Here is a 25,096-nt window from a genome sequence, read left to right on the forward strand (position 1 = left end):
GCATTAGTCTGTTGCAAGTCAGAGAAGTTTTGTGCCTTTGGCTGCTGTGGTCCTAGTCAGCTTCAGAATAAGGGTAGGTCCATACTTACCCGCCGGGTCGACGCAGAGTGTTCGACTTCTCAGAGTTCGAACTATCGCGTCTAATCTAGATGCGATAGTTCGAACTCCGAACGCGCTCCCGTCGACTCCAGAACTCCACCACCGCGAATGGCGGTGGCGGAGTCGACGGGGGAGCCGCAGAGTTCGATCCCGCGGTGTCTGGACAGGTAGGAAATTCGAACTAAGGTAGTTCGACTTCAGCTACGCTATTCGCGTAGCTGAAGTCGCGTACCTTAGTTCGACCCCTCCCCCGTAGTGTAGACCAGGCCTAAGACAAAGGTGTAATCTGGTGTAGTTGAGGATTTAGCGTGATATATCTAAGTGGAGGTCCAAGATATAAATACTCTGGGATGAATTCTTTTATATTTGAGTAGGTCCATTTTTTCTAATATTGCTTATTCTTAAGTATAATTATTTAGGCATCTTATTTGTTTAAGTACAGACAATGTGAAACATATCAGATTGTTTGAAAGGCAGAAAACCAGCTTGGTTTGAATATGTCAATGCTGAATTGCTCCACTTGTCCAGTTGCTGCCATTCCAATTCTGACAAGCTTCTGCACTGGGACCGGCTTGTCTATAAACATGTCCATCAGAGTGTACAACCATTGTCATGAGTGCCCCTAAAGAAGTAGAATGATGACTGAAGGCTTCCTCAGGGGTTGTTCGAAGTAGTTGAACAATAAAGGTTGAATCCCACATCTTGAGTGGGGGTGGGGGAATAAATAGGAGAACAAGTACCATGTAAGTGTAGCATTAGAGGAGTAGATTATTTTAGGGAAACAGTATCCCTCCAGACTAATCCTTCATAGCATGTGGTGCTGTGCCTGCTTTCCTTGATACAAGACCTGTTGAAATCTAATACTTTGAAAAACTTCTGTCACATTTTACTTCCAAAACAGAGCTCCACTATGATTTCGTATCTTCTTTCCTGTTCAAGCAGGAAACAGCATTGTTTCTAATGTACTAGTTTTAGTAGTCATGTAGAAAGTCTGTCAAATATAATTTTCTCGATTGTAGTTTTTCTAATGTGTTTACATTGAGTTGTGCTGACTTACATATGCCACATACTTCAGAACATTCTCAATAGCAGAGAAATAAAGCTTTCTGTCACTTGTTCCTACTACATTACAAACAGAAATAGATAAATTAGAGTGTGGAGGAAGAGTTAACTTCATACCAGCTGAGTATTAATGTTGCAGCATCAGGAGTTGCTGATTCAATTGTAAATGGAAATCTCACAGTAATGCCATTCCTCACTGTAGATTGGGCAAAATACATACTTAACTATCCCACTCTACTGCCAATTTTGCTTGTCGAGAAAACACAACTTCAGTATTTGGAAAGTTTTTTTTTTCTTGCCTTTAAAAGTCAAAATAGACATTTTTTTTCTGAAAATAAAGTTATTGAAGGAAAAATTGGAAGTAAAGCCAAAGTGAACATCCACTGTTGGCCATTCACCTCCCCCCCCCCCCGCCTTAATCCTGTACATTTGTAGTGTTTTAATTAGCTCTTCATAACTTTTTATTTATTTTGAACTCATTGGATACTCTCAAAGTTTGAGACTGAGTGAGTTATAACTTCTGTTCTCTGGATTAGAAGGAAAAGAAATTGTCTCAAGTTTATGATAAACCTCAAATGTGTCAGCCAGCATGAGAAATGAGACTTAATATATTGCTTTAGAATTTCTGCAGACTTTGATGCCAACCTGCCTTCAAAGTAAATCAACAGCAGACTGAAACTCACGCTCCTTAGTAGAGATTAAATCCCTGTGTAGCAGGGTAGACCCCCCTGTTCCTGCCCTGAAGGGGTAAAAACAGCCCTGGGAGGGGGCTGTGACTGGAGAAAGCAGCTTTTAGGCTGGGCTGATTGGGGGAAGTGGCTGCAGCTGTGGCCACGCCCAAGGCAGGGAAGCCAGAAACAACAGTCTCTCTGTTTGTAGAGGGAGATGGGCCTGGCTGCAAGGAGCTAGAGGCAAAGTACCTGAGTGGAGCAGAGCTGGGGAAAGGCAGAGGAGCTGGGGAGCTCCAGCCTGGAAAGCCTCAGGCTGCGGCCTAGCAGTGGGCTAATAGGTACTGTGGGTTGCAGAGGGCAGCCCAGGGGTAGGCCAAGGCAGCAGGTCCAAATCCTCCTTGCCAGTGATGAGTAGGCTGAGACTGCAGTCTGCCCCAGGGCATGGGGCTAGATGATGACTGGCAGTAGCCTTATACTGAGGCAAGGTGAGAATAGTGGGTGAGGGTTTCCTGGGGAGGGGAGACCCAGAGAGAAAGGGGTTACTGCCAGGGAGCAGCACCCCATGTAAAAGGGCACTGGGTCCAGGGAGGGACATGGGGCCCAGAGGACAGGCGGATCATTGGCCTGCAGAAGGCGCTTCAGAGCTGGAACCAAGCTAATTCCCAGAAGTCACCAGCAGGAGGTGTTGCAAGGTGAGTCTGCTCCTCTACACCCTGGTATCAATTCACAGAATTCTCTTAAGAGAATTTATAACCTCAAAATCATTTGTTTTGTTTCTTCTGCTGATCAAACTTAGAAACTCTTCTAATGCCAATTAGCACGCTGTTGAGAACATGCTGAATGTATACTTAGGATAAATAGCATCTTTAAATAACTTGTAAATTGTATTTTAAATCTGAAAAGCAACACTCTGCAACTTGATATGTTTCTGCAGTTATTGTCTCAGTGATTCCAGTTCATGTTGGCTCAGTTAAAAGGAATTATTTCTTCATACAACGCACAGTCAACCTGTGGAACTCTTTGCCGGAGGATGTTGCAAAGGCCAAGACTATAACAGGGTTCAAAAAGAACTACATACAGCTCCTATGTCCAGAGAGGTTGTGACTTCTTTCCTCATGGATCCTGAGAATCTGTGGTATTTGACATTTCATGTGGTATGATCTCTTCCCTCCTCCACCTGCCCCGTAGGATAGTCCCTGTGGGAAAGTGACTGAGGTTATCTGTCCTGACATTTTCTTAAGTTATAAATATAGCCAAAAACTCTGAATGATCATAAAAACGTCCATACTGGGTCAGACCATAGGTCCATCTAGCCCAGTATCCTGTCTTCTGACGGTGGCCAATGCCAGGTGCCCTAGAGAGAATTAACAGAACAGGTAATCATCAAGTGATCTATTCCTTGTTGCCCATTCTCAGTTTATGGCAAACAGAGGCTAGGGACACCAGCCCTGCCCATCCTAGCTAACCATTGATGGACCTATCCTCCATGAATTTATCTAGTTCTTTTTTGAACCCTATTATAGTCTTGGTCTTCACAACATCCTCTGGCAAGGAGTTCCACAGGTTGCCTGTGCTTAGTGTGAAAAAATACTTCCTTTTGTTTGTATTAAATCTGCTGCCTATTAATTTAATTGGGGGACCTCTAGTTTTTGTGTTATGAAAAGGAAGGGAGAAAGAAGGGAATTCCACAGACTTCTTTTTTAATGATGGATGGATTCAAAGCAAAATTAGAAATGATAATGAAATTATGAGGTGCATTTATGTTATAGAGGGAGGCCCTATTGGGGATACTATTCATGGAAGTTAACCAATTTAGATATCTCTATTATAGTTGCCTTGTTTGCATTATATTTTGTCCAGCCATAAACTATTTTTAAATGATCTGCATGGAGAGAGGTAATGGAATTGTATATATATATAAACCTCTAACAGTAAACATCTCAAAATAAGAAGATGGTTTGAATAAGATAAGCAACTTCCCTTCATCTAAAACACGAAGCCAATCTAGTTTGAGGTTTGAACATTTTTGTAACAGTTTAGTTTTCTTTTTTGCATATCTCTGTTGAAGTGTCAGAGAACACTGGAATTAGAAGTGCTGAAATACCACATGGAAAGCTGATTTTGTGGCAGGTCTGGCACAGCCAGACATAAGATATTCTAGAGATCTTATTATTATAAAGATTTGCCACCCAGTTTTCTAAGCACAAGAGATCTGGATAAGTTTCTGAGACTTAGGGTTCTTGAATGAATCATATTAAAACTTTCAACTTTTTAAGGTTTCCCACGATGTCTAGTATAAAGCTTCTTCTGAATAAGAAATTGCTAGTCTAGTAAGTATTTCACAATATTCACATGTAGAGAGATGTGAGTGTATGTGTAATATATTCACTGATTTTGTAGGGGTACTATTAACATTTGTTAGGTCTGCTCCTAGTCTTTCAAATATTCACAAAGCTATTACAATTTTTGAAACTTTTTGGAAGTTCATCATATTAATTTTATGTTTCCTTTTAAGGTTTTAGTCAATGGAAAAATCTGAAAATCTCATGTGACCAACAATACTAATGAATTGTCACAGTGAATGTTTCATTAACAGCCCATGGTCTGACAATTATTCATTTAACCTGTTTGTTTCTGAATAATTAATTATTTGTGTTACCACAGTGCCTAAGACCTCCAAGTATGGACCAGGATCCTATTGTTACACACTGCACAAACACAGAACAAAGATGGTCCTGGCCCAAAGAGTTCATCATTTTGTTCATCCAAAGCAAACTGTTGTCTTTTTTTTTTTACACAAAAATTTCTATAATGTGACTTCCTTCCAAGTTGATGATTTTGGATACCTATATATTTAACCATCTTAGTTAATTTCTTTGAAATGAGTTCCTTATTTAATGTATTTTTATGCCCTTTACCATCTAATTTATACTAGTGAATAAGACTGGACAATGTTTTACAGTGGATAAAACTGAAGATAGCTCCATTGAAAGGACAGTTCAGAAAACGTAGAAGTTTGTTAAGGAGATTAAATGATTGCCTCCAGTAACTGCCAATGATAATGGTGCTCTTTTGTCCCAGCAGTTCTAAAAGCTCATAACTGAAGTCTTCATTGGCCTCATAAAAGAATTTAATGCTGGCTTTTAATAGTATTTTTGGGATAATTGCACTACCATGTTTTTCTGTGAAAATACACTCGTCTATTAAAAATCTTTAAATCTTCCCAAGCTATCTTTTTCACTCCTAGGGAAACTTCTTTACAACACAGAAAGTGGATAAGACAGAATTAACAAAAATTGAAAACATTTATTTTGAATGAGATTTTTTTTCATACACTACTCTGAATTGTCACTTTTTTTTTTGGTACTACAACAAATATGTGCTAAAATAGACTGGACAACTATTTTCTGTTTGTCACTTTTTTTCATGTTGCGTATAATCATGAGTATCCCCATTGAAATTGACCAATGGATTGAATTGGAGCTACTTGTAGAAAAAGGTGCTGCTGAGCTTGATAAAGCTGCTGGAATGGGGCTCTAAATCTGCACTTGAAGTATATTGACAAATCTCTTCCTCACCTTATCCTCTTGAAAAGAAGAAAAATACTCGTTCCCCACCAACAACATGAGGACACGCATAGCTTCAGCTAACATGCGAACACACACTGCTATAGCTGCTGAGAAGGCAGGCTCTTTGAAAATCCTCATTTTCAGCCATTTAAATTTCTACAAACACTTCTTACCTGAAAATTGTCACAACAGTCTCAGCCTAAACCTCTTCCAAGTAAGAAAAAATTCGTAGCTTAAAAGGCTATCATCTAGTCTGACTTCTTGTATATCACACTGCGAAGGAGTCTGCTGAATTCCTGTATAAAATAGATCATATCTTTTTTTTAAATCTAATCTTGATTTTAAATTGCTTGTGGTGGAGAATCCACCACAATCCTTGGTAATTTGTTCCAATAGCTAATTATCGAAAAAATTAGGCCTTATTTTCAGTCTGAATTTGTCTAGCTTCAACTTCAGCCATTGTATCTTGCTATATTTGTCTGCTGCACTGGAGAATCCATTATCAAATTCTGTTTACTGTGTAGGTACTTATAAATTGTTATCAAGTCACCCTTAACTGTGTTTTTTGTTAAGCTAAATAGATTCAGCTCCCTGAGTCTATCACTGCAAGGCATATTTTCCAATCATTTAATTATTCTCTGACTCTTCTCTGAATCCTCTCCAATTTATCTACATCCTTGTATTGTGCATGCCAGAACTGGACATAGTATTCCAGCAGTGGTCGTGTCAGTGCCAAATACAGATGTAATATAACTTCCCTATTCCTACTTGAGGCTTCCCTATTTATGCATCCAAGAATCACATTCGCCTTTTCAGACACAGTCTCACATTGGAAGCTTGGAGGTTATGGTGGATAATCAGCTCAGCACAAGTCTTTTTTGGCATCACTGCGTCCCAGAATAGTTTCCCATCCTGTAAGTATGGCCTATGTTCTCTGTTTCTAGATGTATAACTTTAAATTTGGCTTTATTCACCCACTCAATTAAGAGTCCCCATTTACAGTTATATTTTGAGACCTGTCAGTCATTTTTCAATCCATTCAATGTGTTGACATATTATTCTTGTTTTTAATCAAAATGTCATGCGATACCAAGTAAAATGTTTTACAGAAGTCTAAGTATACTACATCAACAGTATTACCTTTATCAATTAAACTTGTAGTTTCATGGGGGGGGGGGAAATTGTTAGTTTGACAGAATCTATTTTCCATTAATCCATGTTGATTATCCTCCTTAATTCTTTATTAATCGAGTCCTGTATTAGCTTCAGTTTTCTTGTGGTTCTTTTGCCTGGGATCAGGCTGACAGGCTTGCAATTATCCAGATCTTCCTGTTTATGCTTTTTAAATATTGAAACAATGGTAGTTTTCTTCCAGTCTTCTGGAATTTCCTCAGTGTTCTAAGATTTATTGATAATAAACATTAAATTTGGCTTATAAGTGCAATATTTTTGATGGTTATGATGGAAGAGTTTCAGAATGTTCAGAGGTTTGGCTCAGATGCTTATCTAAACTTGATAGAACCTGTTTGGTATGGAGATGAGGCTATAAATCTGTCTGAGATTGGGCCTGGAACTCCTGATTTCTCTATCAGCTTTGTCATTGTCTTGCTTTGAGGTCTTGATCAATTCACATATATTATGCCTCCATTTCCTCATTTGTACAGGGTGTTTCTGTACCCTGTGAAGATGCTTCATGTCTTTCTTTTTTAGGTATTCTTTTGGCATAAATTTATCTATATACAAATTTGTGGGCATCATAGAAACACAAGAATTGCTTTACTGCATCAAACCCAAGGTCTGTTTTGTCCTATTTAATATCCGGTCTCTGAAGTGGCCAGTACCAGATGAAGGTGAAAGGGCCCTGTGGAAATCTGTACCCCATATTAAGTGTCATCCTGGTATCTCTAGATACGTCTACGCTGCAATTAGACACCCGTGGCTGGTCCATGCCAGCTGACTCTGGCTCACGGAGATCAGGCTTCCGGGGTTGGGCTGCAGCCAGTTCTGAGACTCTCCCATGGTCCTAGAGCCCAGGTTCCAGCCCAAGCCTGGAGGTCTACACTGCAATTAAACAGCCCCACAGCCTGACCCCCACAATCTTGAGTCAGCTGGCACAGGCCAGCCACAGGTTTTTAATTACAGTTTAGACATAGGCTGAAGCATTAGGTTTAATATCCTTGTAAAAATATCAGTAATTATTACTTATATCCTGTCCACCAAGAAAGATGGGGTAACAAACATGGTAGAACTAAACAGTAAAGCCACCTTCTTAAATTAGAGCAGATAGTACAACAGGCAATAAAAAGACATTTTGTGTTACTAAATGCTATAATTCATTACTGAGGGAAGGAGTGTGATATTGAAAGGACCATGCCATCACTTTTTAAGCTGAACTCTCCATTTTTTTTCCGGTGAGAAATTCTGCTTAAAAATTAATGGCATGATATAGTTTACAGTTTGGGAAGTTTTTTCAGTTGAATTTAGAAAGTGTCTCAGTGATAACAAAGCCTTCTTTTATTCTGTACTTTGCAAAAAATAGATCAGTAGTTATTTATCTGTCCCACTTTTATCAGTTTGCAATGATAAATGATAAATATTCACATTAGGAATTTTGGCACTAAAATGTTTAGCTCCAATAAAGAACATGTGTTATATGTTAGGACCAAAACAAAATATCAGTTATACTTTACATTTTATTCTGTCAATAAAAAGACAATGTTATTCAGATCAAGGCATTTACAGGATACTTTGTCATTTCCAAATATTACTGACTGTCTTGCTCACTAAATTACTGTGTCATATTAGGAAACAAGATATCAGGTTCTATTGATGCAATAGACTACAGCATCCTGTGACATATCAAGCAGGTTCTATCTGTGCTTCATGGACAGACATAAATATTTATATCTGTAACATCAAACCAAAATTTAACAGACATTGCCCCTTAGTTTCATGATGAATTCAGCAAACAAAAAATGACAGGATAATATATTTCGCCTAGAATCCTTGTATTCGTGAAGACAGTACCCCATCCACTGCACTTTTCCACAGTAATCAAAACAACACCATAATACCTGGATGTGTTGTTATTTGTAGAGACTTTAAGCCCCAGTCGTGGACCAGGAGCAAATTGTGCTAGGTGTTGTACAAGCACAAGACAAAAAGACTGTGTGACACGTTGGCACCCCAATATTCATCATGGTCATGTAATTAGGATATGTGTAAGCAGAGTCAGGATGAGCTCTACCCTGACATCTGGTGGTAAATTATGGGGAGTGCGGAAAGTGTTGCATTGGTATTTCGGTTATTTGCATGGGCACTCCCACCCCACTTAGCATACCGCAAAGCAGCATGGGATGGTTACTTTCACAGCTGTGGGAGCCCCCAATTTCGTTGTTATTGGGGCAGGAGGAATGAAATGTTGTCACCCTGATTGGGTAAATGGGGAACTACAAAATTGTCTTGTGATGGGGGGTTTCATTGTCAGCTGGATAGCGCTTGCTAGATGGGGCACATGGGTTCCAAAACCCATTGAGAGGAGAGAGGCTGGGGGCCAGTATCTGTACTTGGTGGTGCAGGCTCCTTGTGTGAGCCAGAAGCACCAGTTCCACCTGTGCCTCTCTCCACTGTGGAATGTCAGAGTTAACTTTTGATTCCCTTAAGAATCTAGATGCAGGTTACTGAGCTGAATTCACTGGGGCTCCCCTACTATGAGAAAAGCTGCGGGATGCTTATCACTTAGCTGCATCTGCAGCTCGGAAGAACGCAGACCGCAACAAACATCGATATGATGCTAGGGTACGTCTGCAAGAGCTCCAGCCAGGGGACAGAGTCCTACTGCGAAATTTGGGTATTGCTGGCAAACACAAGATAGCTGACAGATGGAAGGCAATACCGTACTTGGTGATGGAAAAGCTAGGAGACCTGCCGGTCTACAAAATCAAACCTGAAGAGGGTCCAGGGCAGACAAAGACTGTGCATAGAAACCTTTTGCTCCCGGTGGGGGAATTGGTGGGCAGCCCTTATGAGATGGGCCACAACAGGGCAACTGGGCTGAACGAAGGTGCTGTACCAAAGCCACCTTCCAACGTGGACAGCCGGCCCCCTGCAGCTAACCTACCCCTACTCAGCACATCTGAGAGTGAGTCTGAGGAGGAAGACACAACCAGGGTGTATCCTAGGATGAAGACGAGATTTAAGTCTCAATCAGCTGAATCCAAAGAGAGTACCTCCTCTTCTGCCCTAAACCCTATGGCAGAAGTATTTAGGCCCATTCCTGACACTCCTGAGCCACTGGTGGAACCCCCGTGTGATGACTTACACAGATTATTGGACAGTGGCGACATAGAGATGGAAGATGTCCCAAGCACCTTCGACCCCCCACTGTTAGAACTAGAAATGCAGGGGCCTATGCCAGTATCCGAGGGGAACTCACAGGAAACTTCCCCATCTGTCACTCAACAGGATGTCCCCCTTACCACGGCAATAGAGATTCTCAATAGGCGAGACAGGGTAATAAGACCAGTGAAACGGTTAACTTACGATGCACCTGGGGTGATTAGTGAGGAGCCAATACATTTAGCACACAGGTTTGTGAAAGCTAAAGTGGGCTATCTGAGGCCCTTTGGAGGGAACCAGTAAGTTGTGATTTGTCGGGAGGACAAATTCTCGGCTGGGGGGAGGATGTAAGCAGAGTCAGGATGAGCTCTACCCTGACATCTGGTGGTAAATTATGGGGAGTGCGGAAAGTGTTGCATTGGTATTTCGGTTATTTGCATGGGCACTCCCACCCCACTTAGCATACCGCAAAGCAGCATGGGATGGTTACTTTCACAGCTGTGGGAGCCCCCAATTTCGTTGTTATTGGGGCAGGAGGAATGAAATGTTGTCACCCTGATTGGGTAAATGGGGAACTACAAAATTGTCTTGTGATGGGGGGTTTCATTGTCAGCTGGATAGCGCTTGCTAGATGGGGCACATGGGTTCCAAAACCCATTGAGAGGAGAGAGGCTGGGGGCCAGTATCTGTACTTGGTGGTGCAGGCTCCTTGTGTGAGCCAGAAGCACCAGTTCCACCTGTGCCTCTCTCCACTGTGGAATGTCAGAGTTAACTTTTGATTCCCTTAAGAATCTAGATGCAGGTTACTGAGCTGAATTCACTGGGGCTCCCCTACTATGAGCTGAAATCACTGAAGAGCTGGACTTGCTGAGCTGGACTTGCTGAGCTGAGAGCACTGTGCTAATGAGTGGAGCTGAAATCACTGAAGAGCTGGACTTGCTGAGCTGAGAGCACTGTGCTGATGAGTGGGGGAGCCTGAAGCAATACTGGCAGAGCAGAGTGGAGCAGTTTGTGCAGCCACTGGGTGAGTGGAGCTGAGCAGCTCGTGAGGACGGCTGGAGCGGATCACAGGACAGCTGGTGGACCAGAGCAGCTGGCAGAGTGGAGCAGGCCACAGAGTAAGCGGAGCTGAGCTGTTTGCGGGGACGACTAGTGGAAGCAGAACCCCACGAAGAGGCAGGGCAGCTGGCCCCGAACCACGTAAGGTGCCCCTTTCTACCTAGGCTGGGGAGGGGGACCTCTGCAAAGAGACTCTTGAACTCTGGGCTGCCTGACCCGGGACAGAGACTTTTGAATTGTGGGACTTTTGGGACTGTGGGTGATTTAGGGGGGTTGCTGGACTCAAGGGCCCAGAGAGAAGGACACGGCCCAAGTTGCTGGGGTGGGTCTTTGCTCACGGTTTGACCTATGAACTCCAGTTGAGGTATTTTCCAAATTTCATGCTGCTTGTTGTTTATCTTATGTAATTAAATCTTTTCTGTTACACCAAGACTCTGTGCTTGTGAGAGGGGAAGTATTGCCTCCTCGAGGCGCCCAGGGGTGTGTGTAAGATTTTCCCAGGTCACTGGGTGGGGGCTCGAGCTGGTTTTGCATTATGTTGTGGGGAAGGGACCCCTATGTATTGAACCTGGCCCTTGCTGCTATCGTTTCGGCTCAGCAGAAGGGTTACATATGTTTTATACAAAGTACGCCTTGTGAGGTATCATTCAAAAAGTCTTGATCTGCTAGATAGTAATATCTCATTGGATTGTATGTGCTATCATCATATGTGAAGTTATGAAGTTTGGCTATGTATGTGTTACTGAACCATGTGAGGTTGAAAATGCCCACAAGCAGCCTTTCAGGTACAACAATCAAACGGCCAAACAATGTTAATGGCTTATTGAGAAAATGCACACAAGCACAGGGATTTCCCCTAGGTACAATAGAAACCCCTCAGAGATAGCACTACATAATGGGAACTGTTTGGCCCAGGTCACAGCAAAAGGGCTTTCCAGCAAATAGGAAGAAGATATAAAAAGGGGAGAATAACATCATGGGTGGGGAACCCTCACTCTCCCTACAACAACCCACCTGGAAACACCTGAGGGGCAAGGACTGAACTGTGGGAAGTCATGATCCCAGGCTAGAGAGATTTTTAGCCTGTGTGTGAAAACTTGGGAAAGCCAAGGCAACTTGTGCCTTAAGAATCCGCCAGCCTGTTTATCACTTAGGATGAGAATTTGCTAATTCATATCGTACCTATCTAGTGTGTTAAACTCAGTTTGCAGTTTTGTTTATTTACTAAAATCTGCTTTGATCTGTTTGCTATCACTTATAATCACTTAAAATCTATATTTTGTAGTTAATAAACTTGTTTTTGTTTTGTCTAAACCACGGTGTGGAAATTATAACTTGGGGCAGAAAGCTGTTGCATATCTCTCTCTCTCCACATTGAGGGAGGGGGTGAATTTTATGAGTGTACGCTGTACAGTTCCCTGTGCTGTGCAAGATGGTATAATTTTGGGTTTATGCTCCAGAGGAGGGTGTGCTCCAGAGGGGAGTGCGAGCTTGGCAACTTATCACAGCACCACAGCGTGAAAGGGAGCCCAGGCTGGTGGGTCAGGCAGGCTCAGTGGTACCCCAATTCCAAGTGGCACCCCGGGGGAACCCATCACAGACTGTTCATGCCCCAAAGAGCTTATCTAATTCACAATCCCTCACAGATCCAGGTAAAGCCAATGAAGCTATTAGAGGAGAAATTTGTTCCTCAAAAGCATTGATGCTTATCCATGTAATAGTGACTAGTGTGCTAGTCACTTGTACTTTCAGGGTCTGATCCCACTGAAATCAAGGGGAGTCTTTTCACTTACCGCAATGGACTTTGCATTGTATGCTAGTGACAGTCCTCTCACATGCTGCGCCTGACCTTTTATTAATGTTTCCCATAAAATGGAATGGCAAGAAAGTGGTGAGAACTTTTTTCAAAAATTAACATCACCATTTTGTTTGAAAGCTTTCAGTACCCCTAAAACGTTGCTTTTCTCTCTAGCTTCAGACCAGTGTATATTTTTCCACTTTGAAAGATGCTAAAATGTGCAAAATGGCCTCTTTATGCAGGCACATTTTCAAACACAAGTGATAGGAATAGTATAATGGTTGTCTCTGAAATTTCTCCATTCTGCAGAGAGAGAGAGAGAGAGGGTGGGTGGGTGGGTGATACAGAAGGTGAGGGATTTTCTGCTGTCACTATCATTACAGATCCTCTTTTTATCTGTCAAAATTTCCTTTCTGAAAGCTTACCCACCAGACGTTTCTACATATGCAACACTCCAACCACTGGTTTTGCAGGTCTGTAAACTTTTATCCACAAGCTCACCAAGTTTGCAAATAAGAATAGCAGTAAATAGCAGAAGATTATTTTATTTGCTTTCCTATTTAAGCAAGTTGGCTTTGGGAGAGGCAGCAGAGAGGGCTAGAGGCTTGCTCTCCATCCAACATCTTACCTGATGGCAAGCCTGCTCTCCCCTCAGGTGTCTTCAGGGGAAAGATAAGGCTACTGTCCTCACCCCCCCCTCCGCCCAACCAAAATGTTCTTCAGAGGAAGATTGTTGGAGTCCTAGAGCTTGATCGTGTGGTCTAATTCAGTGGCAAAACTCCCATTGACTTCAGTGGTGTAAGATTAGGCGTTCAGAGTTCTTCCATGCAACGTTATTGCAGGCTTATAGAGACTTGTGTCAGAAACTAGCCCAAGGACAAAAATTGCCCTTCATTGTACAAAGAGATTAATTCTTAGATGATGGAAAAGCCCACTTTTACACTGTGGGTATGTTGTACTGGCAGAAGTAGCTCCATATGATCAGTTTATAAATAAGATTAATGACTAAAGAAGACTAGCACTATGGGAAGAATACAGATGTGTAAAGATGAGGTACATGTGATTGCAATAGAGGTGCAGTGAGAGATAACTGGGGAAACAATCAAGGGTTTGTACCTGTAAAGAATTTGTCTGTCCATAGTTCTTGAGTATATTTTTGTATCCATTGTTTTAAAATCAATAAAGACCTTTTAGCTATTTAAGATTTTTTTAAACTGTGGAATATTGAAAATTAACTGTTCAGGATCAGAATAAAATTACAAAACCTTCAAAAATTGAGATTTATATTGAAAATAGTATAATTACAATGAATTAGAGCACAATATTGGATGTATTATTTACTTCCGTATCTAATCCAATAACAATATCTGGCTATTTTTGTTTTTTAATTACTTTAAGCTGCTACAGAAATCCACTATGCTGCAGAATTTAGCACCACCAAAAGTGTTTTGCCACACTATTTAAGTCCAGTGTCCTGCACATTACTGAAGGTCCTAACAATTAGTATTTCTATTACTAAAATCATAAGGAATGAATATAACTTTTCTCTCCTTTTTTTCTTTCTTTCATATTAATAAATTATTCATTTCACAGGCTAAATTGCCAGAGTTAGGTTAATCAAGGTGTCCAACAGAGCTCATATCTATCGAGGATAGGTATGGCAAAATAATTATCTATATTCCCTGTACTGATCTTCCTAAAGAAATTTACACACTTCTTAATAGTCAGACCTGTAATCTAGTAGAGAGATGGTACTTTGGGATTGAGTCTTTCAGTGGATTGGAAAGACAAGGTGGTGCCTACCTACAGGTAGGTAAATAGCTGATCTTTCACTTCGCTGGTAGTTGTGAAAAATTGAAAAGAAAATTCAGATTGAACATTATGTGAAATACTTGAATGGTCATTGAGCCAGGGAGAGAGACTGAGAATGACTCTATAGCCTTATGGTTAGGGAACTCACCTGAAGGATGGGAAGCCTGATGTTAAGTCTCTATTCCAATTTATATTTAATTATTTATTCAAAGTGGAACAGCTTTAACAGGAGACACTGAGACCCCCCCAACTCCCACCCCACAGTAGCATATAGCAGGGATCAGCAAACTTTGGCACGCGGCCTGCCAGGGTAACCCCCCCTGGCGGGCCAGGCCGGTTTGTTTACCTGCCGTGTCCGGAGGCTCGGCTGATCGCAGCTCCCACTGGCTGTGATTTGCCGCTCCAGGCTAATGGGGGCTGCAGGAAGCAGCAGCCAGCACATCCTTTGGCCTGCGCCACTTCCCGCAGCCACCATTGGTCTGGAGCGGTGAACCAAGGCCAGTGGGAGCTGCAATCGGCCAAACCTGCGGACACAGCAGGTAAACAAACCAACCTGGCCCACCAGGGGGCTTACCCTGGCGGGGATGTGCCAAAGGTTGCCGATCCCTGGCATATAGCTTGGTGACTAGGACATTTCACCTGGGATGACAGAGACCCAGGTTCCAATCCCTGCTCTAGAGCATGGATTAGAATCCAGGTCTTCCCCCTCCCAACTGAGTGTGCAAACCATTGAGCAAAAAGATAGAACATGGGCAATGGCACCTTCTCTTCTTCCTTATTTCTTCCCTCCATATTGTGAATATAGCTCGAAAAAATGTGACTGAAACTATTTGGTGTACTTTTATCAGATTTGTGAATAGTTTTGGGTTGACTGAAACTGCATTTCCTGGTGAATAAACTATTCTTCTGATCAATTTCACTCAGATCTGTCTTATTGCTGGTTGCTGATTTATATTCAACCTAAGTTATTAGTGACCAAACACTTTCAGCATCCAGTCTGTGACTTGAGTTGGTGGTCTTTTGCCAGTGGACAAATGTCCATATCATAAAGACACTAAACCATCATTATAGCACTAACTAGCCCCTCTGTTTCCAGATTCAGCAGATCATCTGAGGACCAAATGGGTCAGATTAAATTAGTGTCACACCCTAGAGATAGTTTCTAGTGGTGAGACCAATTAAATATCTGTGACTCATTTGGTTCTTGGATAAATGCACATTGCAGGTTCTTGGATAAAGACAGCTCTTGGAAATTGCTGTCCCAGTTTTGTGGCTAAAGGGAGGGCTTGCAATCTCTGGGACTATGACTCTGGCACTTCTTACAAGTATTAAAATTCCCTTATTCTTACCCCAATCCCTAATAGTTAATGAGCTAAAAATCTCCTTCTTTTGGTGATCTATGATGAACTCATTTGACAGATCATCAGGCATAACTAGCTAAATACTTGTGGTGATCAATATTCAAATGACATATTATGTTTGAAATGTTTTATAAACTATGTTCCAAATACAACTGAAATGGACGATTCAGTGCATGACAGCTTTTCGAGAATAGCTGCTTTTGTAAAGTAGCTAATTAATGAGTTACAATCAGTGTTTTTTTCTTCCTGATGCAGAAGAAACTTAATTGCATTAAGTGGCTTTTCCTATCATATTTTTAGATGCCTATCATGGGTAAGAGTTCTGTTTGTACTCTTAATTAAGTGATAATATTAATGGAATTGTATTTTGCTTCCAGATAATGAGATCTAGCCAAAAAAACAAATGGAGAAGCATTCACAAAGACATTTATCAAAATTAAACACTGAGACAAAGCAATTAGGGTTATTTCAAATACATTACTTTTAAAATAAATGTACATGAAATAAATCCAGCAGCCCTACAGCATGTTTCCACTGGGAGATTCAGAGAAAGCTCAGTGAGCTTGTGATCTGCCTTTAGCCCAATCCTGCATCAAAACTTCTTGTGAAATCAGCACACATTTGCAACGTGCAAGGAATGCAGAGTGAAATCGTGGGGGTGGGGGGACTTAGTCCAGCATCTTTTCCCTGCCTTTGATGGGTTTTGGATCAGGGCACTGGTGAACAAGATACTTTTATTTTAAGAAGAAAAATCTCCATAGTTCTAGGCAAATGATAAGAGTGAATTTAAGGGCAGTTCTGAAGTCTCCAGGGGCAAACAATTAGAAAAGGAAGACCTGATGGGTCATCTAGTCTAATTCTCAGTCCCAGAATACACAGGTAGGATCCAGGGCAAGAGTTCCACCTCTGTGGTCAAGACTGCAGTGAGATACTGAATACCTCCTGTCAAGCACCATTCGCTACAACACTTTTAGTGTGCACAGCAGGATCTGTGTAGACCAATTAATGCACAACATATTAGTGCTCTTTAGTTATCACACTCTGTACTGTGCATCACTCCACCTTGTAGACCAGCCCTTATTTGTACTCAGAAAGATCATAGGAGCTGATACAGCACATTTCCCTATGGACAGCTTTAAAAGGAACTGTTCATTGTCCTGGATCAACACATGTATGACTACAGCTCTGACACGGTTGGCATTTGGAAATTCCTCATAGCTCTAATGTTTCCTGGTGCATTATTTCAACATCATTGCTGCAATCTAGATAGCATATTAAATATGTAAACTAGTGTTCAACAACCTTTAGCCATGGTCTTTACATCTTATGTAACTCCAGGTGTTTGTTTCCTTAGTAGCATCATTGTTAGAATATTAATGTTACTTTGTGAACTAATGTCAGAAAGAAATGGGGTTTTTAGGGAACCATACATTCCTGTATTTAAGAGAACCATACAGGGCCATGCCCACAAAATGGAGTAGTTCTGCTTTTGCAGCAAATTTCTCCTTCCTTGTTTGTCTGTGACAAGAAGTCTTCCCCTTTTCCACAGACTGTTTTACAGCCAGATAGTGAGCTGCAAATCCAGGAGGGAAAGACTGCATGTGCATACTGCACTGAAGAGCAATTCAGGGTTTAGTTCCTGCCACAGTTGGTCTTGATCTATTTTATGTACATGTTCGGATAACTCCTGTTTCCCTTTTTTTATCTGAGCTGGAGCCAGGATCATCTGACTGAACCAGTGAGTAGTACCAGTACACTGAGTGTATGAAGTGCATATTCTAGTGTATATTGACTGCTGTGCAGCCAATGGGGCTCTGCACCGGGTCCCATCTCTGTGGAGAAGACTGCAGGATCGGGTCCTGTGTGTGTAGCCTGTGGTTGATGTTTTCAAAGCTGACTAAGGGAATTAGCCATCCAACTCATTAATTTCCATGGGAGTCATGGGCTTAACTCCCTTACTCAGCCTTGAAGATAACAACCAAAAGGTGTTTTTATATGGGGAAATAAAATTAACCGAGTGTTTCTCCTTTTAAATGTAGAGGCAAAAAAGTTAAGATTAAAGATGGGATAAGCCTGGGTGCCCTCATTTCAGTGCGGGGAGCTTGTTTAAAAAAATATTACAATATTTGGTCCTGATTCTGCAAACTCCTATGCACTCCACATGGGTCAAGTTACGCACATGCCTACATTTTAGAGGATAAGGGCTTTCATTATTATTTTATTTTAATATAACTGACTTCTTTCTGTAAATCACTTTTGAATTATGTTGCAATGGCTGAATTCAGCAAGAGAATTCTCTTCTATACCTGCACATCAAGGATCAGGTGCTTGCATTCCCAAGTTTTAATATGGTCCAAAAGAATCTTCCTATTTTTTCAGATTTTGTTTCTATTTGGCATTTAAAATTCTAGGAAAAAATGTTTTTAGAAGATCAATAATTTGATTACATAAGGTCTGAGTGCATAGCTTTTGCCAGCAAAATACTTAACCTGCCTCCCACAACACTTTCTCAACATGTAGTGCATAGGAACTAGTTAGTATCATTGTTTGCATCTGTGTTGCAGAGTTAACTTAGGGTATGTACACCCAAGTTACTCATCTCAAGTCAGTGTAGCTCAAGTAAGAGTGACCAGTCTGAAAAGTAACATTTGAACTGCTGCATCTGCATGGGTACTACACTCACTGCTGTGTGTTGCTAGGACTTCCAGGGGCATATCCCAGGATACATTATGCTGCAGTAAGATGAATTCTAGGAATTTGTTCCCAGTGAATTGTAGGAGAATATGTTGTTCTTCTGCATGGGAGGAGTGGGGGAATGATGGGAAGGCAGTGGAGTGGCAGTAGTCTGCATCCACACTACAGAGTGGTCGTGTTAGCAGCTGCCAAGTTGTATTAACTTGAGCTTCAGCCTATACCCTGGATAGGGCAGCCAACTCAAGTTAATGACACAGTTGCCCTCCAGTTAACATGTTTTACATGTGAATGGGACTCAAGATAGGGGCAACACTAGAGATATAACTTAAGTTACCCTTGCAGTGTAGACAAGCATATAGGCCTGGATGGGGAGAAATAGGCACCTTAGACTGCAATCCACAAAAGCCAGCATGCTGGATGGGGAGCCGTCTAAGCTAGCCATAGAGAGATGCCACGGAGAGAGGTGTGTGCTAAGCCCCACCCCCTCACAGCTGTGAACCCTCGCTGGAGCCAGGCTGATGCCTGATATATAATATACACAAAATATTCAGTTTTATCTTCAGTGGTTTGACATTATTTCCTTACATAGATTTTGCTCACGTACATTTTAGCTTTAATTTGTTTTCTAATCCTGTAAATACAAAAAGTCATTGGCTACTGGTGCCTGACCCAGGTCCTCCATAGACACATTTGGCTGTGCATTTTATGATGACTGGCTGGCTGGCAGTGCAGCCTCTGGGTTTAATTTTAATAGCAACCAATATCATTTGAAAATCTGCTTACATGTCTCACATTACTAACAATGCTTTCAGCTTTGTGTGTCCTTGAGTTCCACGGCAGCCTAGTCTCTTCAATACATTTGAGTAACTTGCATGAATATTAAAAGGAACCTTTTGAACAGTTCTCTTGAGATTAAATTGAGCCTTTTATTCATTTACCACATGCCCACAGGAGGCCCATGGATATATTTCAGCCCTCTACCTGTCTTTGCAGTTCTAAGTTTCTGGGTCATGGAAGTGTATTTTCATTGTTCTGTGAAGTCTTCAAGAGTTGACTTGGTCAATGTTGTGAGGAAGATAGAGCCATATTTGAGTTGGGGCTTTTATTCTGAGGGAAATGTAAACGCAGTTCCTTGTTTCTAGGGCAAAAGTCCTATGTTTACACCTAGATTAGGCCCTCTCCACAGCTATTTCCTTAATTTATTGCAGGAAACCAGCAACTGTCATGAATTGGTAAGAGCATAGGAGTAAGTCATGTATGCACTGACTAGGTTATTTGCTATTTTAAAGAAACTGCCAAACAGCCGATGCTGCTAAACAGGGGCCCCCGCATATGTTACCCCAAATGGAAGGCTGGTACCAGTTTTTCCAGCCTAGGCTGAGGTGGATCTTTCAATCTCTTCTGTTTTGAAGTTGTTCCACTAAACATAAATATTAGAATAGTCATTGAGCCAGAGAGAGAGTTAGTCTATAGCCCAGTGATTATGGCACTCACCTAAGGTGTGGGAGACCCAATTTTAAATCTCTTCTCCACATCAGGCAAAGGGGAAATGGAACCAGGATCTCCCACATCCCAGCTACTCACCATGGGTTAAAACTTAAGGGAAGACACTAACATAACCTCCTGCTCTTCTGGCCATTTTGGGTGGGATTAGTCATACTCTGAGAATGCCTATTGGATTGGACCCATAGGTGAGATTAGTGGGGAATGCCTAGTTTTGAGGATCACATTGGAGCTTAGGCATGAAATAGGTGCCTAGCCTAAGGCGGATGTATGCACAGTCACTGGCAGAAATGTAGGCACTTAGGGGACTTTAACTGTGGAAAATTAGGGCCTAAGGATTTCTGGTACCTATAGTTAGGTGGCAGTGGGGGATTTGATGATCTCAGTGGCACTTAAATGATACACTTAACTGCTCCTTTAAGCACCTAAATCCTTTTGTGTATCTCACCCTTTGTATTTCTTCTGCTTCTTTATTGGACAGCTGAAATGTTTTAAATAAAAGATGAGCGAATAGGGAGAAGTTGGTTTTATTTCTGTTCCTTCATATTTTCTGATGCCAGACATGGAGAGCATGCGAATGCACTGAGAAAGGCATAGGATAGGATGACTACCCATGCTCTATTTTCAGACACAGCCATACTTGGAGCTAATAGCCAATGACTCATGTTCAGCAAGGAGGTACTAAGAAGCATTTGATAAGCTTTAAAAGCGTGTTTACAACTAATAATTGTGTATAGCTTTGGACAATGAATTAGCCCTTGTCAGTTGTTATCCTTTAAAAAATAAACTATGCTGTCTTTTTTCCCCCAGACAGTTTTCCTCTGTGTATGTATGTGTGTGTGTGGGGGGGGTTTATTTATGTATTTATTTATTTTAAATAGAGACAGTCCTCCCGCATAGCTGAGGAATTTGGTGCACATTGCAATAAAATTAGGAGTATAAGCAATGCAATGGTGCACAGCATCTTACTATCTCCTCCTACTTGTGGGAACTGCTGTGACCCTTATTTGCATCAATTTAACTACTCCCAGGAGTGTTTCAAAATAAGTTACCTAGGTGAAAAATATCTCATTTAAAAAAAATGTAAATCATGCTTAGAATGCTTGCTTTTTCATATGGCATGTGAACCTTCTGATTGTTTTGATACCATAAATTTTTTTTGCAAACACCAGGGCTTGACTCATACTGTTAAACTTAGGTTTGCAGAAATGCAGGCATTGGAAAATGTAGAGCAAAAGAATCAGATTTAAACTATGATACAATCAGGTCTGTTAGGTGCACATCAGTTATTCCTGCTGTCAGCCAGAATGCAATTGATTTCATAGCAAATGTGTTCCATAGAGGATTCTAAATTGGAAAGTGCCTCCTTCCCTTTGTTGATGCAGATGTCTTAAGTTTTAAAGTCTAAGATATCTTGCTCAGAGATAGTTACAGGTTACAAAGTGGAATGAAAGGTAGTGTAACTACTATGCACAATCCACTGCCATGTGGAAAACTTGCTTATCTGTTTTAGAAAATAGAGGTATTAAAATACTGCTGGTATTGGGAAGTTTTTTCCATTTTTTTTCATACATGAGAGAGAGGGAGACTTAACACCCCCCATCCCACCCTTTCTCCCCTTTTCCCAGACTCCCTACTACTTGATTCTAAAAATATTTCATCCTCTGGATCCTGAAGAAGGGATTTACTGACTAGTAGTGGTCCATAAAGCATATGAGTACCAGCGCTATAGGGCCTTATTAATGGGTAGCTCTGAGGTTCAGGGGGTATGTCTACACTGCATCTGGGAGCAAGCCTTCCCTCTCACTTGTGGTGATGAAGCTCACCCTAGCATGCTAAAAATAGCTATGTAGATACTGAGGCTCTGGCTAGAGCTTGGGCTCTCAAACAAGGGGGTAGAGGGGAGATGATATTGAGAGCATCTCCATAGCTATTGTTAGTGTGCTAGCATGAGCCCCACCACACCAAGCCTGTGGACCTGGGCTGGGAGGCTTGCTCTGACAGGTTGTAGACATACCCTGAATGAAAATGAACAAAGGAAGATCCATAACTTCTTAGCTCTTGCATAGGGCTCAGTCCTGCACTCCCAACTCAGGCAATGCTCTCCTGAATTCTGTTCTCCACTCCTGCAACAATATAGCATCTGTTCCCTGGATGGCTGTTTACCATGTAAACTATTGTATATCAGTTGCAACATAGATACAGTTATTTCCTTTAACCAAAATCTTATTTACTAGATATCTCTAACTCTGTAGTGGTCTTATTCAATTTTGCAAAGGTTTCTGTCCATTGTACTGAAAATGTCTAGGCATGGTTTGATGCTGAATGTGCTCCTACACCAATGACACTCTTACCATAATTAACAAGGACTCAAATTTTCTGATAACAAAGGACACAAGTGCTGTGCTACATATAGAACACAAGTGAAGCAAAAACATTTTCATGGTCACAGACTAGGAATTGTAATGCAAGCAATTTTCTAAGGATCCCCAAACTCACAATCTTACAACTCCACTGGATTCAGAACCATATAACAAAGAAGCAGACAACTTAGTAGATGTTTATATGGCAGAATTATTCAAACACAAGGCTTCCTCAGTAACACCACACTGCCTGGCCTGTATAAGATCTGGTAAGACCTGCAGTTTCTGTGCTCAGTGGAGCATAGGGCCCTCTCCCTCTCTGCTCCCTTAGATGACAAGCACCGTAGCAAAGCTCATACATTAAAAAGCCTCTAAATACAGGAATACTTTGAAGGAGCTCAGAGTGAATCTTCATGTTGCAGGGTAAAGACACGTGCAGAGGGCCTCTGCTATGGAACACCTCATGCCAGAAAGATGGATGAGTCCTCCCCTTCCTCCTTTTAGAGGAAAATGTAAGTTGTGCTTCTTTACCCAAGCCTGTCTCTATTAATAGAGGTTTCACCCAAACATGCACACAATCTGTTCCCTCTCCTTACTTCCATGAGATACTCTCCCAACTGTTATCCGGTTGACTGACAAGCAATGTATGATTCTCTTTAGTTATTGAACTAGGCAGCTAGATACTATGGTGACATGCATAATAAAAATACTTAAGAAAAATAGTTATGTTTATAAAATTAAAGTTCATGTGGAGCAAAGGATACAATGCACAGAAATACCCACCCCCAACCAAAGCACTGTGTTAATAAACCACCAGAGGACCCAAAGGAAACTGAAAATATGCAAATGAGGAAAAATTTGCCAGGCCTAAAAGCAAAAAATAAAACACCACATCCCCAGTTTCCTCCAATTTAAAATCAGGTTGGAATTAACCTTAATTAATAACCTGCCTCCTAGGTCCTGATATTTTTGTTGTTGAGGGCTGACTGCTTTTATTTTTTGCTTTCACTGTTAAAAGAGAAAAATCAACTTTCCTGAACTGAGTCTACAGCATCTGTGCCCAAACGCCTCCACTCATGCTGTGTGTTTGTGCGCACACAGTAAGAAACAAAGTGGAGGTAACAGATAAGGATTCTGATTAACAAGTTGCAAAATAAAATTAAATGACACTAGTCAAAGGATTTGCCATGCAATTCAAATTAAGGGTGAGAGCTTTGCCAGCACTTAAGCTTTAGAGCAGGAGCGGGCAAACGTTTTGGCCTGAGGGCCACATTGGGTTTCTGAAATTGTATGGAGGGCTGGTTCGGGGAGGCTGTGCCTCCCCAAACAGCCAGGCATGGCCCGGCCCCTGCCCCCTATCCAATCCCCTCTGCTTCTTGCCCCTGACTGCCCCCCCAGGACTCCTGCCCCATCCACCCCTCCCTGTCCCCTGACCGCCCTCGGAACTCCTGCCCCTGACTGCCCTCCTGCCACCCCATCCAACTCCCCCTCTCCTTCCTGACTGCCCCCCAGGACCCTTGCCTCCATTAAACCCCCCTGTTCCCCACCCTCTCACTGCCCTGACCCCCTATCCACACCCCAGCCCCCAACCACCACCCCAAACTCCCCTGCCCTCTAGCCAACCCCCCCCCACTCCCTGCCCCCTTACTGCGCTGCCTGGAGCACCAGTGGCTGGCAGCGCTATAGCCCCACTGCCCAGAGCATTGTGCCGGCGGCTCAGTGAGCTGAGGCTGCGGGAGGAGGGGGAACAGCAGGGGAGGGGCCAGGGACTAGCCTCCTGGGCCAGGAGCCCTCCCGCAGGCTGGAGGTGGCCTGTGGGCCATAGTTTGCCCACCTCTGCTTTAGAGGGTGCACAATTTAGCTATGACCTTATGAATTAATTTTTGATTATATAATTGCATTTATTTTTAACTTATTGCAGTGCATATATGAAGAGGTTTTGGGGTGTGCCTATACCTCTAGGAGGACAAAGTGGGTGAGGTAATATCTTTTATTGGATCACCTTCTGTTGATCACCTCCACTGGTGCAAGGAGGTGAACTTGTATCTCTCTGTCCCAGCCAGGGCTGCTGCATCCCAGGGAGACTTTGCTCCCCAGAGAGGGAAGACAGTGTTCCTCCACAAGAAAGCTGCTTTAGTCTCTGCCAGGAGCACTCTCATAATCCTGCCAGTGGATCCTGCACTGGGGATGTAGTGAGCAGCTGCTACTCCCCGCCATGCAGACTCTCCACTGTTAGGAGCACTCTGCCAGTTTTTTGTTGGCTTCCACCATTGCAGACCCTAGTGTAAATCTGGCCCATTGAATAAAGCATTTGAAACACATCCTTTGTTATCATAATGGTTTGTGTGGATTAGACATCCTCAGCTCACCTACAGTAACTAAGCTCATGTAATGAGGTAGGTATATTGATGAAGCTTATACCTGTTTTTTTACAGTGTCTCCTTAGAGTCAATTTCTATCATTACCATCCTTGTTGGAAATAACCTGGGATGTCGTTTAAACAAAGGAGATACGCAGGAGGTCTAGCTTTAAATTTAAACAACCTGACACAAGAAAATGACTGTAAACCCGATGGACCCTGTAGTCCATAAAGTTTGTGCTTTCAGAACCTATATTCTGAGACAATGCAGTTCAAGAATTCCCAGGTGAATTTTTGCAAGTTATAAAAGAAACTTGTATATAAATGTAAATAACAATGGTGTGGAAACAAGAGAACAATTCCAACAAATAACCCAGAAGGTCTTTCTGCAACACAACTTATTTTATT

The 25,096-nt window shown here is 42.0% G+C and overlaps 1 long non-coding RNA gene across 1 annotated transcript in view; it reads left to right on the forward strand.

Moving 5' to 3' along the window:
• The window catches only part of LOC123377668, a 68,555-nt gene extending 43,952 nt beyond the window's left edge, over window positions 1–24,603 (forward strand). Inside the window, exons 3-5 of the long non-coding RNA XR_006582266.1 lie at window positions 22,752–22,841; window positions 24,251–24,309; window positions 24,389–24,603. This is a non-coding gene — a long non-coding RNA (uncharacterized LOC123377668). The remainder of the gene's footprint in view (window positions 1–22,751; window positions 22,842–24,250; window positions 24,310–24,388) is intronic.
• Window positions 24,604–25,096: the final 493 nt, after the last annotated feature.

The sequence above is a fragment of the Mauremys mutica genome, chromosome 9 (assembly GCF_020497125.1).
Source record: "Mauremys mutica isolate MM-2020 ecotype Southern chromosome 9, ASM2049712v1, whole genome shotgun sequence".
In the NCBI taxonomy this organism is placed as follows: domain Eukaryota; kingdom Metazoa; phylum Chordata; order Testudines; family Geoemydidae; genus Mauremys; species Mauremys mutica.